Here is a 22,960-nt window from a genome sequence, read left to right as displayed (position 1 = left end):
AATTATCTTATTCCGTTTAATTCTCAAATTAAACAAGTAATTATATCTCATATAATTACTAATTCCCTTAATTCTAATTTAAACGTTTCAAATTAACTTATCACGCTATTCTAGAGCTAATCCATTACGAGCTAGTAGGAGGACCTCGCGGACCTACAGATCATGGGCTCCAACGATCCGAGATTAATTGGCTTAACACATTAAACCAAATTAACCCCCATTCGTTACTAATGGGTAACTCCACTAAAGCCCATAGTTGTACTCCCCTCACTGTAGATATATTATGTCCACATGATTTAACCATAATCGGTAAGTCGACCCTTCACAGGTTGTTCGTAATAATGGTTGGGTCAAATATCTGTTTTACCCCCAGATTACGTCTTATTCCTCAAGTTCCTACTGATCCTCTAATGAACAACTGGTTTGTGATCCAATCACTAAACCAAACTCTCTCAGCCCAGTGAGAGGATGGGGCCCCTTGTTCAAGACCTGAATTTAGTACTTGAAAGAACAACCTTTCTCCTATCTCTTAATCGGATAGGCGTGAACTTCGTCTTTCAGTTAGAGTTGCATATCTATGATTCTGTTCAAGTGTCTGTTCTTCGAATGTTGGATATTCGCGTATACATACTTCAAGGGTTTTTAACTTGTTGGATTTGTATGTTCAGTGGAAATGTAGATCTTTCTTTTCAGCATCTCCTTTCTTTTCAAGTTTTGATTTGTGCTGAACACAAGAGATTGATACCAAATACTATAATGTGCCTGTGAAGGTACAAGATCGTTTCATTTTATTGTCTATGGCACTTTTACATCATTTTTCTTTGTTCATAATTCCTATCCTAAACCTTTGTTTATACTTATTTGTAGACAATTAAATTAAGTCACCAAGATTTTCTAGGAGAAGCTAATTGTGTTCTTTCAAAGGTAAGTAAAATCTCAGGAGTTGTTTGAAAGTTGTGGTTCAAAGATACTTTTTGTTTATAAAAACTCTTTTACATACGTTCTGTTTATAATTTTTGGCATTGCAGATACTAACCAAACATAGTCGAAGTTTAACTCTATGTCTGAAAAATGGGCATGGAGGTTCAAGAAACTTGGGGTCTCTCACTGTTCGAGCAGAAGAAACAATTGCTTTGAGAAGTGTCGTTGAAATAGCACTGCGTTGTTCTCATCTTGACAATAAAGACGTTTTTTTCTTCAAATGTTTTTTTCTTTTTCAAAGTCCAACATAGTGAAATTGATTTATGAAAGGCAAGTTGAGAATTAAACATGAACTTATTCTTGAATTTTTTAGAAGCACATTTGACTATGTAACAAACACACCGCAGTGCTGTTTAGTGATTAAAAACACTTTCAAACTAATGTTAAATTCACTGTTGTTGTTTCCATTGAAGGCCTTTGATCGTTGTGCTCTTTGTTTAATTGTTTATTTTAGGATCCTTTCCTGAGAATATCTAGTTGTTGAAATTGGAGGCTCAATTCCAATCTGTAAAACTGAAGTGGTTAAAGACAATCTTAATCCTATTTGGAGACATTTATGCTTGAGCATGCAGAAGTTTGGAAACAAGGCAAGCATACGACCTTCTGAATCTTATTCTCATTAATAATATTTTATAGCCTCCTTATTTTTTTTCTAAAAAAATAGTATTAATAATTTCTGGTTTTCTCTTTAAATACAGAATAACCCATTGGTCATTGAGTACTTTGATTTCAATAGCAATGGCAGTCATGAATTAGTTGGGTAACTATTTTATAAATTCATCAATGTCTAGTCTTTACTTTTCCATTATGGAAAAAAATTATCAAAGTATACCTTAAACTAGAATGTGGGAAGGAATTTTATTAGTAGCTAGATGCGATTACTTTTGTAGGTAGGGTTTGAACATATCTATCTCTATGAGTAGATTTTGAGTATTATTCGTTGGTTAGGTTTTGTATGATTCATTGCTTGGTTCATAAATTATGTTCTAGTTTAGTTTTGAAAAGGTACGTTGTTCAAAGTTTAAGACTGATCTATTTTAACATTTTAAAATTGAAGGTAAAAACATTGATTGTTTAAGTATTCGAATAAAATTGAAATTGTCTTATAAATTATTAACTTGCACTTTCTTCATGTGCATATTTCCATTTGTTCAGTAAGCTCCAAAAATCGATGGGTGATCTCAAAAAGCTTTACAGAGAAAAAAGTGGTGCAAATTTTGTTATTCCATCTTCTTCTCATGGTGGCTATGAGAAGGTCGGATCTCTCACATTTCCAAAAATTATTAGTATCGATTTTTTCTTCTTCTTCTTCATATTGATATAATATAATTGTGTTCTTTAGGTTCTAAAAGGTCAGCTGTTTGTTGATTACTACGTTGAGAAAACATAATTCAACTTTCTTGATTACATTTCCAGTGGATTTCAACTTAATTTTATGGTCGCTGTTGATTTTACAGGTACCTTCTATGAAAAAAATTCACACATTCTCTTTTTACTTCAGCCAATTTTGATGTCGAAATTAATAAATTCTGAAGTTAATCGCCTTAATTAGTTATAGAATTTCTTATACTTGGATGTCCCTCTTTTGGGTTAATGAAGATGTTGCATTCATGTTTTATGTCTTCTTAGAGTTCGGTGGCATATTTAGAAATTCGATGCTTTTAATTCCTAAAGTTTTGGGATTCATGGTTTAAGTGCTTTTTGCAGCTTCGAATGGAAATCCCTACAATCCAGATTCATTGCATTACATTGACCGTAGTGGACGGTTGAATAGTTACCAGCAGGTTAGCCACACCACTTCAACTGTACTTCCAAATTATAAATTTAATACTTCATTTAATTTAGAAAGTTGTTAGCTTAGTATAATTGAATTATTCAAAGATTCAATATATTAATAACTTGTTCTTTATTCTATGGGCTGGAAGTTTAAATCTCTATATTTGGTGATCTTTTTTTTGCTTTTGTTGTAGTAGGAGATAAAGATAATAAATATAATTAAAAAAACTACTTGAACTTATGGCAGGCCATAATGGAAGTAGGGAAGGTAATTCAATTCTACGACACTGATCAGTGCTTTCCAGCTTGAGGGTTCGGGGCAAGAACATCAGATGGCAACGTTTCACATTGTTTCAACTTGAGTACAACTCCAACTCAACCTGAGGTTCTTACAATTCTATATTTGTGCTTTTACTTTCAATATTGTAACCTTTAACTCTTTTAAGCTTTATGTTTGTCTTTTTGCTTATTATTTTCCATTCCTTTTAATTGAACATCAACTTAATTAATAGGTGGAAGGAGTGGAAGGCATAATGGCAGCATATGCAAATGCTCTTCACAATGTTTCATTGGCCGGACCTACTTTATTTGGCCAAGTGATCAATAAGACTGCTGAAATTGCTGCCCACTCTCTCTTAGGCACGAGAAATAATGTTATAACATTGTCATTGGGTCATGTTTCATGTTTATGCTAAAAGCCTGTACTAATTTCAGCCATTGCAAGTCTTATGGTAATGTCTTAACTTATGATTATCTAGATTGCAACCTTACTGAACTCTACTGAGTGTTTTGTCCTGCAATCCAGCTCTTCGGTTTTCTCTTGGCATGGAAACCAAAGTACATTCGAGCAGCAACAGTTAGCTGGCAAAAGTAGCAGAGTTTCTAAGGGTAAGGTCTCAAACATTTTATCCATTTATATCTATATATATATATATATATATTTGAATGATACAATCTTCCATTACATATGTTATGCTTACGCCCAAACCTTTATTTTTGTGATCCTTTGAACAACAGTGGTCAGACAAAGATGCCTATAACCAGACATTGTTGAAGCTGGGGGGTTTGTTCAAGAAGAATTATGAAGGGATCCATATTTACCAAGTGGAGAGGGACAGTAAACTCATAATGTTTGTAAAATCATAATCTTTGTATTACTTGTAAGTTGTGTTTTCAAGGCCTGAATTATTATACGCCTTTTAAATTATAATTCTATAGCAGAATTTGTGGATTAAATGTAATATATTTACAATCCATACATGAATAATATGTCATAGCCATAGCGTTTGATGATGATGTGTCATGTTATACTTTTTTACCGAAAAAATGGATTTGGCAAGGGAACTTTAAAAAACGGACAATAATTGATAAAACGGACAAATTCAGGCTTCAATGTTGGTTAAGAATTTAAAAAAAAAAAAAAAAAAACAGGTTTTACTGTCGATTGTAACCGACATTAAAGACCTTTAATGTCGGTTGCAACCAACAAGCTTTAATCACTAAAGACCTTTAATGTCGGTTGCAACCAACATTAAAGGTCTTTAATATCGGTTGCAACCGACATTGAAGGCTATGTTATTGGTGTTATTGAAGCCCTTTAATGTCGATAGGCAACCGACAGTAAAAGGCTTTAATAACACTATCTTTAATGTCGGTTGGCAACCGACATTAAAGCCTGAATTTCTTCTAGTGAATTAAGAGACTTGTGTTAGATAGAATTCTTGATTCCCTTGATTTAAGTAACTTCGACGTTTGCATGGAATGTGCTAAGGGAAAACAGAAAAATGTAAGAAAATTAGGTGCCAACAGATGCTCAAACATCTTAGAGCTAATACATACAGACATTTGTGGTCCATTCCTTACGGCTTCTTGGAATAGATAACAATATTTTATTACATTCATAGATGACTATTCAAGATATGGGTATTTAATTCATGAGAAGTCTCGATCTTTGGACGTTTTTAAGTTTTTTCAAAGTTGAAGTCAACTTCAACTTTGAAAGAAAATTAAGACTGTTAAATCTGACCGTGGTAGTAAATACTAAGGTAGATATGATGGATTAGGTGAACAACCAAATACCTAGAAGAATGTGGAATCGTCCCACAATACACTATCCCAGGAAAACCTAACATGAATTGTCGACTTAAGGATATGGTAAGAAGTATGATTAGTCATTCTTCTCTGCCATAATCTCTTTGAGGTGAGGCACTAATGACTGCAACATATATCCTTAATAGGGTACCTAGTAAAGCAGTAGTTAAAACCCCTTATGAGCTGTGGATAGGAAAGAAGCCTAGTATTAGGCATCTTCGTATATAGGGTTGTTCAGTTGAGGCTAGGCCTTACAAGCCTAATAAAAGAAAATTGGACTCAATAACTATTAGTTGCTATTTTGTTGGGTATTCTGAGCGCTCTCGGGGTTTCAAGGTTTATTATCCCATATCTAGATCATTGTTTGAGACGAGAAATGTTGAATTCCTTGAGGATGTTGAGTTTAAGGGGGAAGATAACATAAGGAAAATTGTCTTTGAAGAGGAATTAGTTTCTTTTCCTATGTGGTTATAAATGATGTTCAGGCTCCAATTTATTTACTATTGAACCAATTATAGAACAAGATAATATTGAAGTCCCTGTTATTGAACTTGAAGTTCAAACTCAACAACCTCAAGAAGTGCCACTACGAAGATCTACTAGAAAGAGAAGAACTGCAATTCCAGATGATTATATTGTGTTTCTTCAAGAACATCAGGATGATGTGGGCATAATGGAAGATGATCCAATCAACTTCCAACAAGCTCCATAAAGTTCTAACTCTCAAAAGTGAATAAAAGCTATGGAAGAGGAAATAAAATCCATAAAAGGCAATTGAGATGAAGGATCTTGGTGATGCTTATTTTGTATTAGGAATTGAAATACTATGAGATCATTCTCAAGGTATTTTGAGATTGTCACAAAGGAACTGCACTGAAAAGATTTTGAATGGATTTGTGTGCACCAGAAGATACCTTGGTCGTTAAAGGTGATAAGTTTCATTTAGGTCATGCCTCAAGACCACACTCGAGACTAAGGAGATGCAGAGGGTTTCTTATGCATCAACTATTTGAAGTCTAACGTACACTCAAGTATGTATGCGTCCAGATATTGTCTTCATAGTTAGAATGTTAGGCAAATATTTGAGCAACTCAGGGATGGATCATTGGAAAGCAACCATTATGAAGTATTTACAAAGAACAAAAGATTATATACTCACTTATTATAGATCATAATTTTTTAAGATCATTGGGTATTCTGATTCCGATTATGTTGGATGCCAAGACACTTTGTGATCTACTTCAGGCTATATCTTCATGTTGGTTGGAGGAGCTATATCTTAGAAAAGTGTTTAACAAACACTTATGGCTTCTTCTACCATGGTTACGGAGTTTATAGCATGTTATGAGGCATCCAATCATAGAATATGGTTGCAAAAATTTTTCACTGGCCTGCGGATAGTGGTGGGCAAAGAAAGACCACTAAAATTATTTTGTGACAATAAGTCTGTATTTCAAACAACAACAGAAGCAATACGAAATCAAAACATGTAAACATAAAGTTTCTGGTTGTTAAAGAAAGAGTTCAAAATGGTCAAATTTTGATAAACACATAGGAACAAACTCTATGGTGCAGATCCATTGACTAAAGGTTTACCACCTAAAGTTTTTCATGAGCATGTTGCTCACATGGGTGTTAGTCACTTTTCTGATTCTATGGTTTAGTGGGAGAATTTTCTTTGACCTTATTTTGTTTATTTTCTGTATAGAATATAGTTGATGGTTTTTGTTTTATTATCTGAACTTGTTTATCATGCATGTGGTTTGGTATAAAGTTTTAAAGAATGATCTCACTAAGGAATTTAGACCGGTTAGAAACAGGCATAATCTAGATCACTTTGCATGTAGTTTCCATATTATCCATCTATACTTGATCTATGTCATTGAATATATTAGAATTGGTGATCAAAGAAGGTTTAGTTATAACGGTAGTGACAAAAGCCATCTTCATTCCGTGCTAATATAGGACATGGATCAGATTGAACTAAAGGGGAATTCTATTATTGAAATAACTTGTATATGCATGCTCAAAGTTTATGTGACTTAATTATATCAAGTATACAAACATAGCCCAAGTGGGAGATTGTTAGATATATTTAAACAATAATATGTTTAATTAAAGTATGGGCTACATATGTGGATTAATAATTTATCACATTGATTATTTTATTAGATGGGACCATATTATGTGATCTAATTAATTAAGATCCTAGATTCCTAATTGAGTATGGATTTAATGATAGAAGCTCATTTCTAGTTAATTAGGGTTTAATGAGAACCCTAATTGAACTAGTATATAAAGAGACCTTAGGGCTATGGTCTCCAATATACCAAAACAATAAGCACTTTGTGTTTCTTGAATCTCATCTAGAGAGGGATCCCACTAGGGCGTTTAGAGTTTTGGTTGAGGAAGACCATAGTCATCTATCATCATCTTGAAGGTATCATTAGTTTCTCAATGGAATCTGGTATGTTATTATTCTTGACAATTTAGCATGAATAATCATCTTGAAGGTATCGTTAGATTTAAAGTATTTATGCTAACACTATATATATATTCATTCAATATTCAAATTCTACCATAAAATTTTAAATTCTAATAACATTTAACCGCGTGCATCGCAAGTGACTTTTAACTAGTGTATATATATATATGAGCATTAATGTACACTGTATATGAGCATTAATGTTTCTTTGGCTCGAGAAATAAACCAGATTTTATTTTAAGGTGTGTGTAATAATAGAAATAATAATTTCGGGGAAAAATTCATAGAAATAACACGCTTTTACTAGCCCAATTATAAAAATATAATCTATATTTTGGAATTAGTAAGGTACTACGCACATATTTTTAATGGTAAGAAGTTTTGGTCCTCTCATCACATTGCCTGAGTTAAAAATAAACTAGTAAATATATATATTGAAAAATAAATACATTGGTCAAACAACCAATAATTTTTATCTTACTCACCTAATATAAAGGTTAGAAAACTTTTTTATCCCCAAACTTTTATTAAAGTAATAATTTAGTCTCTGAACTTTGAATTATAATGATTTAGTCTCTCTACTTTCAGTATTATAACAATTTAGTCTCTAGCTTCACTATGTAACAATTTAATTCTTATACTTTTAAATTTGTAACAATTTAGTCCCTAATGTAAACAAATTTATCAATCAATTTATATTATTTTCATGATGCAAACTTTGTATCTTTATAGAAATATTAAGTTTCTAATTAGTTTAATGATTTATTTATGCAAGAAATCCCATTAAATCTCAATGCTAATTTCTACATAGAGACTAAATTATTGCAAAATTTAAAGTACAAGAACTAAAATGTTATATAGTAAAATTCAAGGACTAAATTGTTATAAAATTGAAAGTTTAGAGACTAAATCATTACAAATCAAAGTTCAGGGATTAAATTATTATTTTTACGAAAGTTTAAAGACTAAAAGTGATTTTTAACCTAATATAAACTCTAGTTAAATTTGAAGTTAAAAATGTTGGAAAATAGAGATTTGCATCCTTAATTGCATGCACGGTTAACTAAGTACTATCAGTATTTGGGATCCTTTATGGTCCCTATACTTTTAGCTTAGGTTTATTAAGGACGATACATTCTCAGTCCCTTATAATTCGTCTACAAAAACAAAAGAAATCTAACTTCTGCTTACCATTTTATACTCTATCGTTTTAGAGATGACTATGTCTATTGTAGCCCTAACGCAATGGTGCGATAGCTATGTCTATCGTCATTTTTCTCATACTTTGTTGTACTTTCATCATGAATATTGTGGTGGAGTGGAAAAAAATAAAGATTGTGATAGATATAACAGTCAAGTTAGAGTTAAGATTGCTATGGTTGTTTTTAACACAATACTTATGAAATGTGGTTGTGCTACAAATAAGGTTAGATTTCATTTATTTTTTGGGCATGACTAACAGGCCCGAAACATACGTCGTTAATAAGCTTCAGACTTGATCAAAAGAAAATTTATAATACTAAACTACTTCTATCACTACAAAGACGTAGCAACAGTAGTAAGTCCGAGTCGATCTGCAAGGAAGCACGATTTTTTTTGTTAAGTTAATTTTCTAATCAAAGTGATAAATGGGGGGTTTTGGTGTGGAAGAGATAAATGCGTGAAATTGAAATAAAAGGGTAAATGTAATATAGAATAGGAGTCTATCTAATTTCTAAAGTAAGAGAGAGTTTCCTATACAATTTCTTTCATTAGACATCAATTAATTACATTTAATCTGTCAACCCCTCAGCCTATTAGAAAATCTAATAGCCCAATTAGCCAAATTCGATGTTAAACCAAATTAGCCCTAATTCAATTTACAACTCTTCCTTCTTAGTGACCTATAAGTTAAAATTGAATAGCATCATGAAAGGGTTCAATTGTTGAGACATACTACAAGCCAAAAAGCCATATCTTATAGCATGATTTATTTGAAAAAGATTATATTAGGGCATACATGCATTTGGTCAGAAAAAGTCTAGACTTCATACATGTGATCCTAATACATGCAACTAAATCAATCAATAGTGCATAGACTATGATGATTTTGCAAAAAAAAAATTCAATAATCCGATTTGTCAGAACAATTTACAAAATCCCATTAAAATTTAATTAAACCATCCCAAAGACTTCACAACAATAATTAGAAATCTCAAGAAATTAAATATATGGCTCTTGCTCAAAGAAACTAGATAGTTATTACCTCATCAATTCATAGAAAAATCCACGATACACATCCGTTCCATCGATTACAACCCAAAACAAGAAGAAAAACTAATCTAAAGATACTGAAAATTGAAGGGAAAGGAAGAGGGATGAAGTTTAACCTTGGCCTTCATCAATTTGGCCCCTTAAATTCAGCATATTTTGACCTACAATCGAAGAGGAGTATTCATAGAAATCATCACAGCGTTGCAACACTAGAAACAGCATTGCAACGCTCGACAGGAAAGGCCACGAGCGCCAGGGAAACATTGCAACGCTGGTGAGGTTGAACATTCAGAATGTTGGAGTGCCAAGAGTAGCGTTGCAACACTGAGTATTCTGTCAAAGACTCAATACTCGATGCTCGATGACTCGATACTCGATGTTTGTTTACTCAGTAGCATTTTACTCGATTATACTCGACAACCTTTTACTCGATGATACTCGATGGCTGATTGTACTCGGTGGAACTCGATGGCATCTTGGTAATTTCAACTCCTTTGAAGATCAAATGTTCAAATCAACTCCAAATTGCTTCAAATTAACCTTGTTCTTCATCAAATGATTAATTTTACCTCTTGATTGCTCGGTACCTACAAAATAGAAAAATAAACATGTAAAATTCGATAACAAGCCCGAATTAAGTTGCGAATAATAGCTCTTTTTTAGAGTTATCAAACACCCACAACTTAATTCTTGCTCGTCTCGGACAAGGTAGGAACACACAAAATAGAATATAAAATAATTGAAGACATGCTAACTTAATTCACAATGTTGTTACTCTAGTCTCAACAGTCAAATCGAATGAAATTTGAAATCAAGAACGAAAATAAATTATGATCAATCAATGAAGCACAAGTTTAAAAATGATTCTCAGTCTATTCATGCATGAGTAAGCCTAGAGTTTTGCTATTTAAGCTTGCACAGCCCAAAAAAGATTTATAAAGTCCTCATCTCGTTTTCTCCTACTCTGGTTCGATTATCGACCTTGGAAATGCCATACTTGCAAAAAAGAGGGCAACACTAAGACAAGGGTGCCTAAACACAGAAAGATAAAATATAAAGGGCATTTATTTACCTAGAAAGCTAGCTTTCACACCCCACCGTCGAGAACCTATCACTTTTTTCTCACAGACCCTAACTAGACATGGCGGAGGTAGCTTTTTTCACCTCTATCCATGCATACACACACACTATTTTTTGCAGGCACGCTAGCATATGCCTCATTTTTTTTAATGTTTTTTTTCTCGAATTGCAACTAATTTATTTTTCTTTATTTCATTTTTCTCTCTTTTTTTTATTCACAGTAGGCCCTATTTTATCCACTTTGTCTAGTTTTGCTCTAAATCAAGCATAGTTACTCCTAAGTCAAAGGTGGACCTTTCGAGGTGACAACAAAAATACAAACCAGATAACCCAATTCTAAGTATGCAAGACTTTAATTTCGCAAAACGATGACTTAAAGATGCATGAGAGACAAGAAAAAATTTTAAATTTGGGCTAAAATCATGATCATGTTTTCCTAATATTCCTTCATGCAAATTTTATTACAAGAAAAGTGCGTCATAAACTATCATGATAACAACAGAGCAAATAGCAAGCAAGACAATGAAAGCACACAGCATACTACCCGAAGGGTACCCCACCCCCAACTTAAAATGATACATTGTCCCCATTATATCTTAAGTAAAGCTTAAAAAAGAATAAGGGAACAAAAAACCTCCCCTGATAAAAATGTCGCACACGGGATTGTGGTGGTCGGGCATCTCCTCCTCGCTCTACTAGGCTCTTGAGAGACCTACAAAAAGAGAAAAATATAAAAGAAAGACTACAAAAGAAAACCTACAAAAAAAAAAAAAACAAAAATTTAGCAAAACTAAAAATAAATAAAAAAAAAACAAAAAAGGAAAAAGAATTTTAAAACCTGACTGCCTCCAGGAAGCACAAATTTTTAATGTTGGTTGCTCGACGCGACCTGTCCCTTATCAAGGCACAAAGAAATTCTCATATTTCTATGGCCCCTTCTTAGATGAAGCTCGGTAAGGCTATAAGGCTTTTCATCTTTTGAAAAGAACCAGATAGGTCGAATTTGATATTTTTCATATTGTTTGAAAAAAGGGAAAAAGAAAAATCAAAAGACTCAAGGACTAACTCAACAGAAAATAAAGACTCTGACTCAACTAATTTGACTGATTCGTGAGGTGAAGGTGAGCAAAATTAAAAAATAAGAGAAATACCAGTACAAAGAACAGGACGAGGCTTGGGAGCCTCTTACTTTTTTATTTGAGATTTTTCCAAATTAAGCCCATACTCATACTTAATCTCACAAACTTGTTCTTGGCATGACAGAGAATAAACATTATCATCTAAATCGGTCCATGCTGAAGGAACTCTTGTGAGGAGAACCTTGAGCGGAAGCGAATCAATCAAATTCCATTAATTATCGAATACTAAATTTACAGTAAACATACAAATAGATATGCATTTACATTAAACCACGGTATGCTTTTACAAGTAAGGAGTTTAAGAAATATCACATTTGAAGAACCTTTCTTTACGAATCCTCCCTCAAACGGTCACGAATAGTTTGAAGACCTTCTTCAAGAATTTTCGAACCAAAATTTGGACACAACCATAATGGAGTCCTCGATATTCTTAGGGTGAGAATCGAGGAGTGGTAGGCTCTGACTATTTTGGTTTAGAGGGGAAAAGGCTTAAGGTGGAAGAAGAAGATTGAGAAGTATCACACAAGAACTCAAAAGTTATAGAACATTTCGGTTATTTTCTCTCAATCGTTCAATCACAAATCGTCCAGTAGAAGAGAAAGAAAAACTATTTTTCTTTTATTCTCCTATTGCTCAAAAACGAATAACCATCCCCACTAAAGTGGGTGGAGAGAAAAGATGGGGAAGAGAGTTATAACTCCCTTCTTTATTATTCAAATAATAATAATAATATAATATAAATAAATATGATAACTAACTTATCATATTATATTTATATTAAATTATATGTTATATGAAATATAACTTATAACCTATAGTTTTAATATTGTATCACACACAATATAAACTATAGTTTCTTTTCTCTATTTTATGGTATTTAATATATATCTCATTTATATTAAATTTAACAACCATGAATCACATTTATAGAAAATATATTTGAATCTCATTCAAATATTTATTTCCTCCCACTAAGCTATAATGTATCAAATACAGTATGACAATTATATCACATATAATTGAAATAAGTTAATTATATTATATATAATTAAATACCTTTATTATTTGAATACTTCAAATTAATCCAAAAACTGATTCTCAACTAAATCCTTTTGAGCTACCAAGAGGATCTCATGGACCTATAGTTTGAAGCTCCAATAGTAAATGAATAATTAATTAAACTCTTTAATTACGTTATTCATCATCCGTTAACTGTTGGGCATTCCGCTAAAGACTGACAGCTGCATTCTTCGCACTACAAATATATTTCTATGTCTATTGGATATAACCAATCAACAGTACGATGACTCTTCACAAATTGCTCGTAAGTATAGCTAGGCCAAATTATCGTTTTGCCCCTGTAGCTACATCTAACTTCTTAAGTACCACTGATTCCTCTAATGAACAATAGATCATAGTCCTACTATGACTAAACCCCTCTCGGGACAGGAGAGGGTGTGGCGCCACATTGTTCAAGACCCAGAATGAGCCCTTAAAGGAGAAATTTATCTACTTACCCCTGCTTCAGGGAAGAAGTGAGTTCCATCTTGTTTATTTGTGTTCCCAACTCCCCAATCAGACAAATCCTCAAAATGGTAGGCTTGTTGAGTCAGCGATCTGACCACTCTCACCCATACAAATCAAAGGACTGCCCTCATAGGGAGGAGTTCATAACTCACTCAGGATTTAGGTCATGTTATCTATGGTCATCCTAGTGAAGTGTAAGTCTCTATTATGAACGGTGTTATATATGAGACTTAACATTTCGTGGTCCGGTCATATACAAATTCCTTTGTATAGAATATCCCCACTCGCATGTCAAATATATGAATGATCAAGATCAGATCATTTATAGTACTTTACAACAATTGTAACACCTACAAAGCGGGCCATACTCGTAGTGTCACTAGGATAAGGTACCCAAACTTATCCATCTACTACAGACAATTTAGGTTATCACCTAAACGTAATCTACCCTTATGTCTCCATATACATGTTTAAGTTACAATGATTACCTTGGTGTTAGTTTATTGATTTGTGGTTAATGCAACTAAAATATCACATATTTTATAGGCAATGTGAATAAAATATCTTATATTTTATTAATCACATAATGAGTTTGCTCATACAATGTTTACAAACTATAGGACCCTACGAGATTTAGGGTATCAATCCCAACACATGCGTATTCCCTAACAAGGTCGGCCTTAATGCCACAGATGTAGGATGACTCTAAATGATTTTTTGCACACTCAGAAAGATCATTAGCACATTCATACATCAAGAAATCCAACGTCTTACCTTCGTCGGAAATTCGAAGGACCAGCTGCTCTGCGGAATCATCGATGCAAGTATCTCCATTTAGCTTGGCATCCTCAAAAGATGATTCCCAAGACTCCTCCAATCTTCTAACTGATCCAGTAATCTGAACGATGTGGTTACTCAGACTCTGAAGCTCAGCTCTAACCTCATGTTCGAAATAGAGGTAACTCTGCTAGAAACTGATGGGTTCCTGATAATCATAGGGGCATTCTTGCACAAACTCACCAAAGCGATTAGAAAGTTCCCTAACTATATCCTCTAAAGAAATACCTGGATTGGTAGACTGATACGACATTGACAATGATGTTTGGCTAGACAACTCCCAAGGAGGATAATATTCCCACTCAGGACCATGCGAATTCTGCATCTGCATATTTTCCATAATTTGAACAATAGAGGTTAGTTAAGATATTTGATCTCTAAGCTCACGAACTCTCTTACCTCTTGTGTTTCCCGTTGTTCCATGTAGCTTACTTGAAGTGCATAAATGTTTATATTTTTTGCCATTGAAAAACAAATAGACACGAAAGAAAGAAAATATTTTTTAGTTTTTAAAGTTTAACAATCAATTCTAACTAAAAGATATTAATTGGCTTGCTTCCCAGCAACGACGCCATTTTTGGCAGGCTCGGAACTTACGTCGTTAATAAGCTTCAGACTTGATCAAAAGAAAATTTATAATGCCGAACTACTCCTATCACTACAAAGACGTAGCAACAGTGGAAAGTCCAAGTCGATCCGCAGGAAAGCGCGATTTGTTTCGTTAAGTTAATTTTCTAACCATAGCATAAATGGGGGGTCTTGGTGTTGAAGAGATAAATGCGTGAAATTGAAATAAAACAGTAAATGCAATCTAGAATAGAAGTCTATCTAATTTCTAAAGCAAGAGAGAGTTTCCTATGCAATTTCTTTTATTAGATATCAATTAATTACATTGAATCTGTCAACCCCTTAGCCTATTAGAAAACCTAATAACCCAATTAGCCAAATTCGATGTTAAACCAAATTAGCCCTAATTCAATTTACAACTCTTTCTTCTTAGCGACATACAAGTTAAAATTGAATTGTATTAAGAAAGGGTTCAATTGTTGAGACATACTACAAGCCGGAAAGTCATATCTTATAGCATGATTTAGTTGGAAAAGATTATATCAGGGCATACATATATTTGGTCAAAAAATGTCTAGACATCACACATGCAATCCTAATACATACAACTAATCAATCAATATTGCATAGGCTATGACAATTTTACAAACAAGAATTTCAATAAACCGATTTGTCAAATCAATTCATAAAAATCCCATTAAAATTCAATCAGATCATCCAAAGACTTCACGATAATAATTAGAAATCTCATGAAATTAAACATAGGGTTCTTGCTTAAAGAAACTAGATAGAATTTACCTCATCAATTCATAGATAAATCCGAGATACACATCCGTTCCATCGATAACAATCCAAAACAAGAAGAAAAACTAACTTAAAGATACTGACAATTGAAGGGAAAAGAAGAAGGATGAAGTTTAACCTCGGCCTCCATCAATTTGGCCCCCTAAATTCAACATATTTTGACCTAAAATCGAAGAGGAGTATTCATAGAAATCATCATAGCATTGCAATGCTCGACAAGAAAGGCCACAAGCGTCAAGAAAATGTTGCAACGCTGGCGAGATTGAACATTCAAAACGTTGGAACGCCAGAAGTAGCGTTGCAACACTGAGTATTCTGTAAAAAAGACTCGATACTCGATGCTCGTTTACTCGGTAGCATTTTGCTCGATTATACTCGACAATCTTTTACTCGATGATACTCGATGGCTGATTATCATATTTTATTTAATCATATTTTATCTCTAACTAAATCTAATTCACGTCAAATAAAAGAAAATAATTATTAAAAAAAAAAGTCTATTTGTCTAAATTGTTTTTGTAAAATTTAAAATCTAAATTTTCTCTATAAATAGTCGAGTTAAACAGTTAGTTCATATAATGTATGTTTTTTTTAAAAAAAAAAAAAAAAAAAAAAAAAATTTGTTAACCAATTCTTCCAAATCCTTTATGTTTTTTTTAGCATTCAATTTATTTTTTATAAAAATTTCGTTAAGCATTATTGCCACATTTTTTGTGCTTTATTTTCTTATTCCTTAACATTCTAAATTTTTTCTTTTTTCAGCTTATCTAAGTAAGCATCAACTATAATTTTTCTATTTATGTATCTCTTTTTTGTTCTTTTTTTCCTGAGGAATAGAAGTAGCAACTTATCTCATCTCCATTTTTTTATTTGTTTAAAGTAGTTATCTTTTTCAATTTTTTTCTTACCATTTAACATGAATGGTGGTTTTTTTAAATAAAATAATGGTTTGTTTTTTAAGGAGTTAAATATTAGTTAAAAATATATAAGAAATATGTTTTTATTTTTAATAAAAGTGATTATCTTTTATTTTAAAGTCTTCTTATAATAAATGTAAATATTATTAGCTTGTTTGTTCTTTTGTCATCAAAGATCTAAGAAATCAAAATTCAATCCGAAAACTTTAAAAAAAAAATTGTAAAAAACTTATTGATTCAAATTTGTTTCGTATAATATGAAATTTGTTTAAAAAAATATAAAGAAAATATTATAAAATATAAAACTATCATTTTAATTTATATATGTACATTTTATTTTCAATATTATGAAACATGTACGTTGCACATATTTTTAACTAGTGTTGAAAAGAAAAAAAGAAATATCTAAAGTAGAAATATTGTAGGTGATGCTTACTCCTAGAGTTGAAAAAACCTTAGAATATTAAATAATAAGAAAAAAAACCCATAAATGTGGCAATGATGCTTGATGAATTTTTTTTTTTTTAAAAAAAAAAAAACCGTAAGTACTACAATTTTTTTTATATAAAAAGTTAAGAAGAGCAGGCTAACAAAATTAAAACCAAACAAAGAAGAAGAAAATGGAGAATAGATATTTGATGGAAACTCAACTATCTATAGAAAAAATTTAGATTTGAAATCCTAAGTTGATTTCAAAAATAATTTAGATAGATAATTTGTTTTTATTTTTTTTTCCTTTCTTTGACATGGAGTAGATATTAATTAGAAATAAAATATGACTTTTTCAAAAAATATATATTTTTCACTTTATTTAGTATGAAATAGATATTAAATGTAATCTCATTTTTAAATGTTTTTCTTTTAATGTGAAAGAGATAAAATGTGATATTTTTTTAATTATTTTTCTTTTAATTTGAATTTGAGCTAAAATTTAATTTTTTTTTTATTCTTTTTCGTGTGAAATGTGATCTTTTTAATGCGTGAGTGCCAAAAGTGGGGAAATTTTTTTATTCTTAATGTGAATGCCAAAAATAGAGGGAAAATGTGATTTTTAAGATAATTTTTTTCCTTTTACGTGTGAAACTCAAAAATAAGGAAAAAAAATATTTAATGATATAATATTAAATTACCTAAGATAAGACCATCATCTAAAGAAGGCAAAGGGGGAAATTAAAGTTTATAAATTTTAGTATAGATTTTAACACTACATCTCATTAGAGTAAATCTATATTTACAGTATCTAAAAGTGGCTATGGAGGAGTCATTTTCTTCTTCCGCTCCTTTTAGTGATTGGTTATGGAGTTATTTAATGTAATTTTACATTAAAACAATTAAAACAACAAAAACAATATACCATTCCCGTGTAGATTTTAGATATTTGATTTTATTTGCGGAAAATTTAATTATCTCTACCATTTGATTTCAATAAATCTTAATTCAAATTTTAAATTAATTAGATAATTATTTTATCCATATTAAGATAGGAATAAACATCTTAAAAACCTAAATAATTAACGGAGAATAAAAAAATCATACCTCTACATGTAGGTTTATAATTCACATGTAAATAAGAATAAAAAATAAAAAATAAATTATATACTATCTATATTTAAACTCTATCTAAAATATTCTAAAATCTAAAAGGGTTATGAAAATAATAATTATAAAAAAATTAAATTTAACGTGATTTACACAAAAATAAGAATATATATATATATATATATATATATATATATATATATATATCTATATACTCTATATTAAACTCTATCTTAATCTAAAATAAAAAAATAATCTCTCATTTTGTATCTAAATAGCTAAATTAAACCTATCTTCGATTAGGTAACTATCTCTCTTTCCTTTTTTTTTTTTCTGCTCTCTAATTTTTTTGTTAAAATTTTTGTTTCAAAATAAATTATTATATTTGATTTTAATATTTTGATTTGTATTATTTTTTAATGCAATTTCTCTTTTTTTAAATGCTCTTGCAAGCAGATTGATGTGATCCCCACATATTGAAGACGTTGAAGAAAAGACACAAATGATTATCATATATCAAAAAGAGTGAAGAAAAGATTACAAATGATTCTCACATATTGAAGAGGGTGGAGCGACAGACTATCGCTCTCGAGGTTTAAGCAATTTAGTGAAGTTATTTTTTTTTTCACTTTTCAATTTTGTAAATATAAATGTGAGTTTAATTTAGTGATTGTACTTTTTCATTTTTTCAATTTTGTTGTAAACCCACATTGTTGATTCATATATTTAAGAAAAAAAATAATACTTTAAAGCGTGACATGCACATGGTCATAAATTCGGAGTTTCGTTAATAATAAAATTTATGACAATTCACGTGACATGCACATGACCATAAATTTGGAAATCCTTGATTTGCATTCATAGTTTTTGTTATTGATAAAACTAAATACATGGTAAGTGTAGAATCATAAACAAGGTTGAGTTCGGTATACAGGGTAATTGTTGATTTTCTTTTCTGCATACTTTATTATTAATTTAGATTTTGTTTAACCACTTTTCGAATCCATCTCACTTTAATTAAATATCTAAATCTTTCTGCCAAATATATATTTTAAACTTTCATATATTATTAATTTTCATTTTATTTAATCACTTGTTGCCTTGCCAGGATGGAGTGCTCACAAAACTTCAAGCTGTCTCCAACACCTTTAGGAAGAAAATCCCCTGTTTTGAGAGAACTTGTAGCCCTCTCACACTAATATGAGATTGCCTCTTGTACCATAGCTGATCTTCTATGGATTCTTCATCTATTGCCATCAAGGCTAAATGTGCACTGAGCTCTGATACCACTTGTTGCCCCAGATAACTATGATCCACTTGTTTTCAAGTCAAAACAACTCAGCATTAATGGTCAAGTTCACTTCAAGACTAGGGAAGATTGTATGCTTTAAGCTTCAAAACTCTTCAATCATTTACTTGAATGCAGCTCAATCGTGTAAACGAAGCTCCAAAGAACTAAACAATAGTTCAATTATGTAAAAGATAGTACGAAGCACTAGAAGTTCGTGTAGACAATAGTTGAGTAGAACTAAACGATCGTATAGACGACAACTGAGGAACTAGACGATCGTATAGACGATGCGATGCGAAGCTAAACGATCGTGTAAACAATGCGATAGGAACTAAACGATCGTGTACACGATACTTAAGTAAAAGCTAGACGATCGTCGAGAAAGAAAGAAAGAACACAAGTATTTAAGTGGTTCAGCCAAAGGCCTACGTCCACTGTGCAAATCAGAAGGGTCTCTTTTTATTACTTCTTCTTTAAACTTCTTACAGAATGAATGTCTTGTTCTCTCTCTTTCTATTCTCTCATTCGTTTTATTTTTATACAGACGCTCATAGTCAACAAAGAAGCTCTGATGGTTACAACAAACATAACAGAAAGAAGACGACAACGTTCAACTGCCTGCAACTTCATTTCTTGTCTTCAGTTCTTTCTGTAATAATCTCCACCTTTGTAAGCATCAAGAGTACGTTTCCCTCTTTGCTTGTTGAGCTGACTTGAGCTAACCGTTTTTAGGTAACTCGAACCCGAGGAGGTCCAAGCGTCGACCAAGCTTGCTTAAAGGAACTGTTTTGGTCAGCATATCAGCCGTATTGTCTGAGGTATGTATCTTTACTACCTCAACTTCTCCTTTCTCAATCTCCTGTCTGATAAAATGGTACTTGATATCAATGTGCTTGGTTTTGCTGTGAAATTGTTTGTTTTTAAATAAGTAGATTTTGCTTTGATTGTTACATTATATTCTCACCTTTGTTTGTGTAATGCCGAAATCGTTTAGTAATCCCTTCAGCCACAAACCTTCTTTAACAGCCTCAGACAGTGCTATAAACTCAGCTTCTGTTGTGGAAAGGGTCACAACAGACTGCAAATTTGCCTTCCAACTTATCAAATTATTCCCCCATAGAAAAACATAACCAGATAGTGAGCGCCTTCTATCTAGATCCTCTACATAATTAGCATCAACATAACCATATATTTCATCATTGGAGAGGTCATTCTGTCTATACAAAGTCCTTGCTTCTTTTGATGAACAGAGATAACTCAGTATCCATTTGACTGCTTGAGCCTATAGATAGACTTGTTTAGTAGAACACCAAGTCTTCTTCTCCTTTCTTTATATACCCTTGAGGTTGCTTCATGTAAAAAGAGACCCTCCGGATTTACACAGTGGACGTAGGCCTTTGGCTGAACCACTTACTTGTGTTCTTATTTCTTTCTCTACGATCGTCTAGCTTTTACTTAAGTATCGTGTACACGATCGTTTAGTTCCTATCTCATCGTTTACACAATCATTTAGCTCCGCATCGCATCGTCTATACGACCGTTTAGTTCTACTAAACTATCATCTATACGATTGTCTAGTGCTTTGTACTATCGTTTACATAATTGAACTATTTCTAGTTCTTTGGAGCTTCGTCTACACGATTGAGCTGCATTCAGGTAAACGATTGAAGAGTTTTGAAGCATAAAGCATACAGTCTTCCCTAGTTTTGAAGTGAACTTGATCGTTAATGCTAAGTTATTTTGGCCTGAAAACAAGTGGATCATAATTATTTGGGGCAACAAGTGGTATTAAAGCTCAGTGAACAACTCAAGATAAATCCAAGATTTGAATTCTTGCATATTTCGAATCAGATATGTCAATCTTGAAGTTCATGAATGGCTACCACCATGTATGAAATCGAGAAGTTTGATGGAAAGATAGACTTTGAATTATGGAAAGCAAAGATCAAGACAGTTTTGGGATAACAGAAGGCACTTTTGGCCATCACAGACCCTGCAAAATACCCTGAAACCCTCACTGATGCAGAGAAAGCGACAATAGAGGTAAATGCTTATGAAACTATTGTCTTGAATATTACAGATACTGTTTTAAGGCAAATTGTTGACCAACCTACTGCTTATGATCTCTAGAACAAACTAAACGAGATTTATCTCAACAAATACTTGCCTAATAAAGCTTTCTTGAGGGAAAGATTTTTCATATACAAGATAGATGTTACAAAGTACCTCACTGAAAATTTGATCAAATTCAAGAGACTGTCATCAAAATTCTGATAGGCCTCTCCAAGAAGGAAGAATAAAGAAGTTGAAGGTGCGTCGGCAATTGAGTCGGTTAGGGAGATTAGGGACTGCAACTGAATTTACTTTCAATTCTGTTCGGAAGTTGATTGTTTAAAAGAAGAAAGAAACAAAAAGGGACACACAGAAGTTTGCATATCTGGAGTTGGGAAGGTAAGCTCTCGAGAGTGGGAGTTCAGGTGTTACTATCGTGTAGTCTCTATCGTTGTATGTTGTTCATCATCTACTTCTTCTAAGCGATCGAGTAGCAGAGGCCAACGATCGTGTAGTAATTGACAAGCGATCGTGTAATATTTTGTTAGCGATCGTGTAGAAGATTGTAAGCGATCGCGGAGTGTTTTGTAAGTGATCATCTAGTATTACTCAGTGATCGTGTAGAATTTGTAAACGATCGTTTAGTATTTGGTAAGCGATCGAGTAACAACTGTAAGCGATCATCTAGTCTGTGTTTGACTCTTATCGTTTAATAAAGAATTCATTCATCGTTTAGCTGTTATGCCAACCCGTTACGTTAATAAAGACTTTTTAAGGATCAGTGTCCTAACAAATTGATATCAGAGCAAACCACCTAGGCAAGCATGGATCAGAAACGTTTTGAAGAGAAACTGGAGTTACTAGACCAAGAGATCTCTGGACTCAGAATCAAAATGCAGAAATTGTCAACCATAGAGGAGAATTTGGCGTCGTTACCAAAGAGCATCGAGTGATTGGGATTACAGGCAGAGAAACATCAACAGATGCTCATTTCCTATGTTACGGAAATGGCCAAGGGCAAGGCAAAGGTGATGGAAGAGGCAAAAAGACCGAATACCAATAATGTGTGTGGAACAAATAGTTCGGTGAAAGCAGCTGGGGAAGACGCGATTTGCAACTGAAGTAAATTCAAGAAAGTTGAAATTCCAGTGTTTAGCAGAAGTGATCCAGACGTGTGGTTATTCAGAGCAGACCGTTATTTTCAAATTCATAAGTTGACTGAATCTGAGAAGATGACGGTGGCGGTTGTGAGTTTCGACGGCGCCGCGTTAGACTGGTACCGATCGAAGAAAGGCAGAAAGTTGTTCAAAGATTGGAAAGACTTAAAGAAAATGATGTTAGTCTGATTCCCATCTTTAAGAGAGAGAGATCGATTTGTGGAAGATTCTTGGTAATTAAACAAGAAACGACTATGGAAGCATATCGAAATTTGTTCGATAAGTTAGTGATGCGCAAAAATTGGAAGTCAATTTTTACTCGACAACCAAATCCCATGGACGTATTATGTGATGCATGTCCCTAAAATATGAGTTGATAGCCATGCGTCGATGGTCATTCATTGGAATGAAAACGCGCCAACAATGTATGCGATGATCATGCGTCCTGCCACAAGTTTTCTTAC

General features: G+C 32.6%; 1 pseudogene; it reads left to right on the top strand.

The window, feature by feature from the left end:
* The first annotated feature begins 230 nt into the window (after window positions 1–230).
* On the top strand, window positions 231–22,460 carry LOC120084824 (protein BONZAI 3-like; annotated as a pseudogene).
* The last annotated feature ends 500 nt before the right edge of the window (window positions 22,461–22,960 follow it).

Source organism: Benincasa hispida, chromosome 9 (genome assembly GCF_027475165.1).
Source record: "Benincasa hispida cultivar pf3 chromosome 9, pf3_genome.v1.1, whole genome shotgun sequence".
NCBI classification, from domain to species: domain Eukaryota; kingdom Viridiplantae; phylum Streptophyta; class Magnoliopsida; order Cucurbitales; family Cucurbitaceae; genus Benincasa; species Benincasa hispida.
Note: the sequence above shows the minus strand (reverse complement) of the source record. Positions and strands in the feature narration are given on the sequence as shown.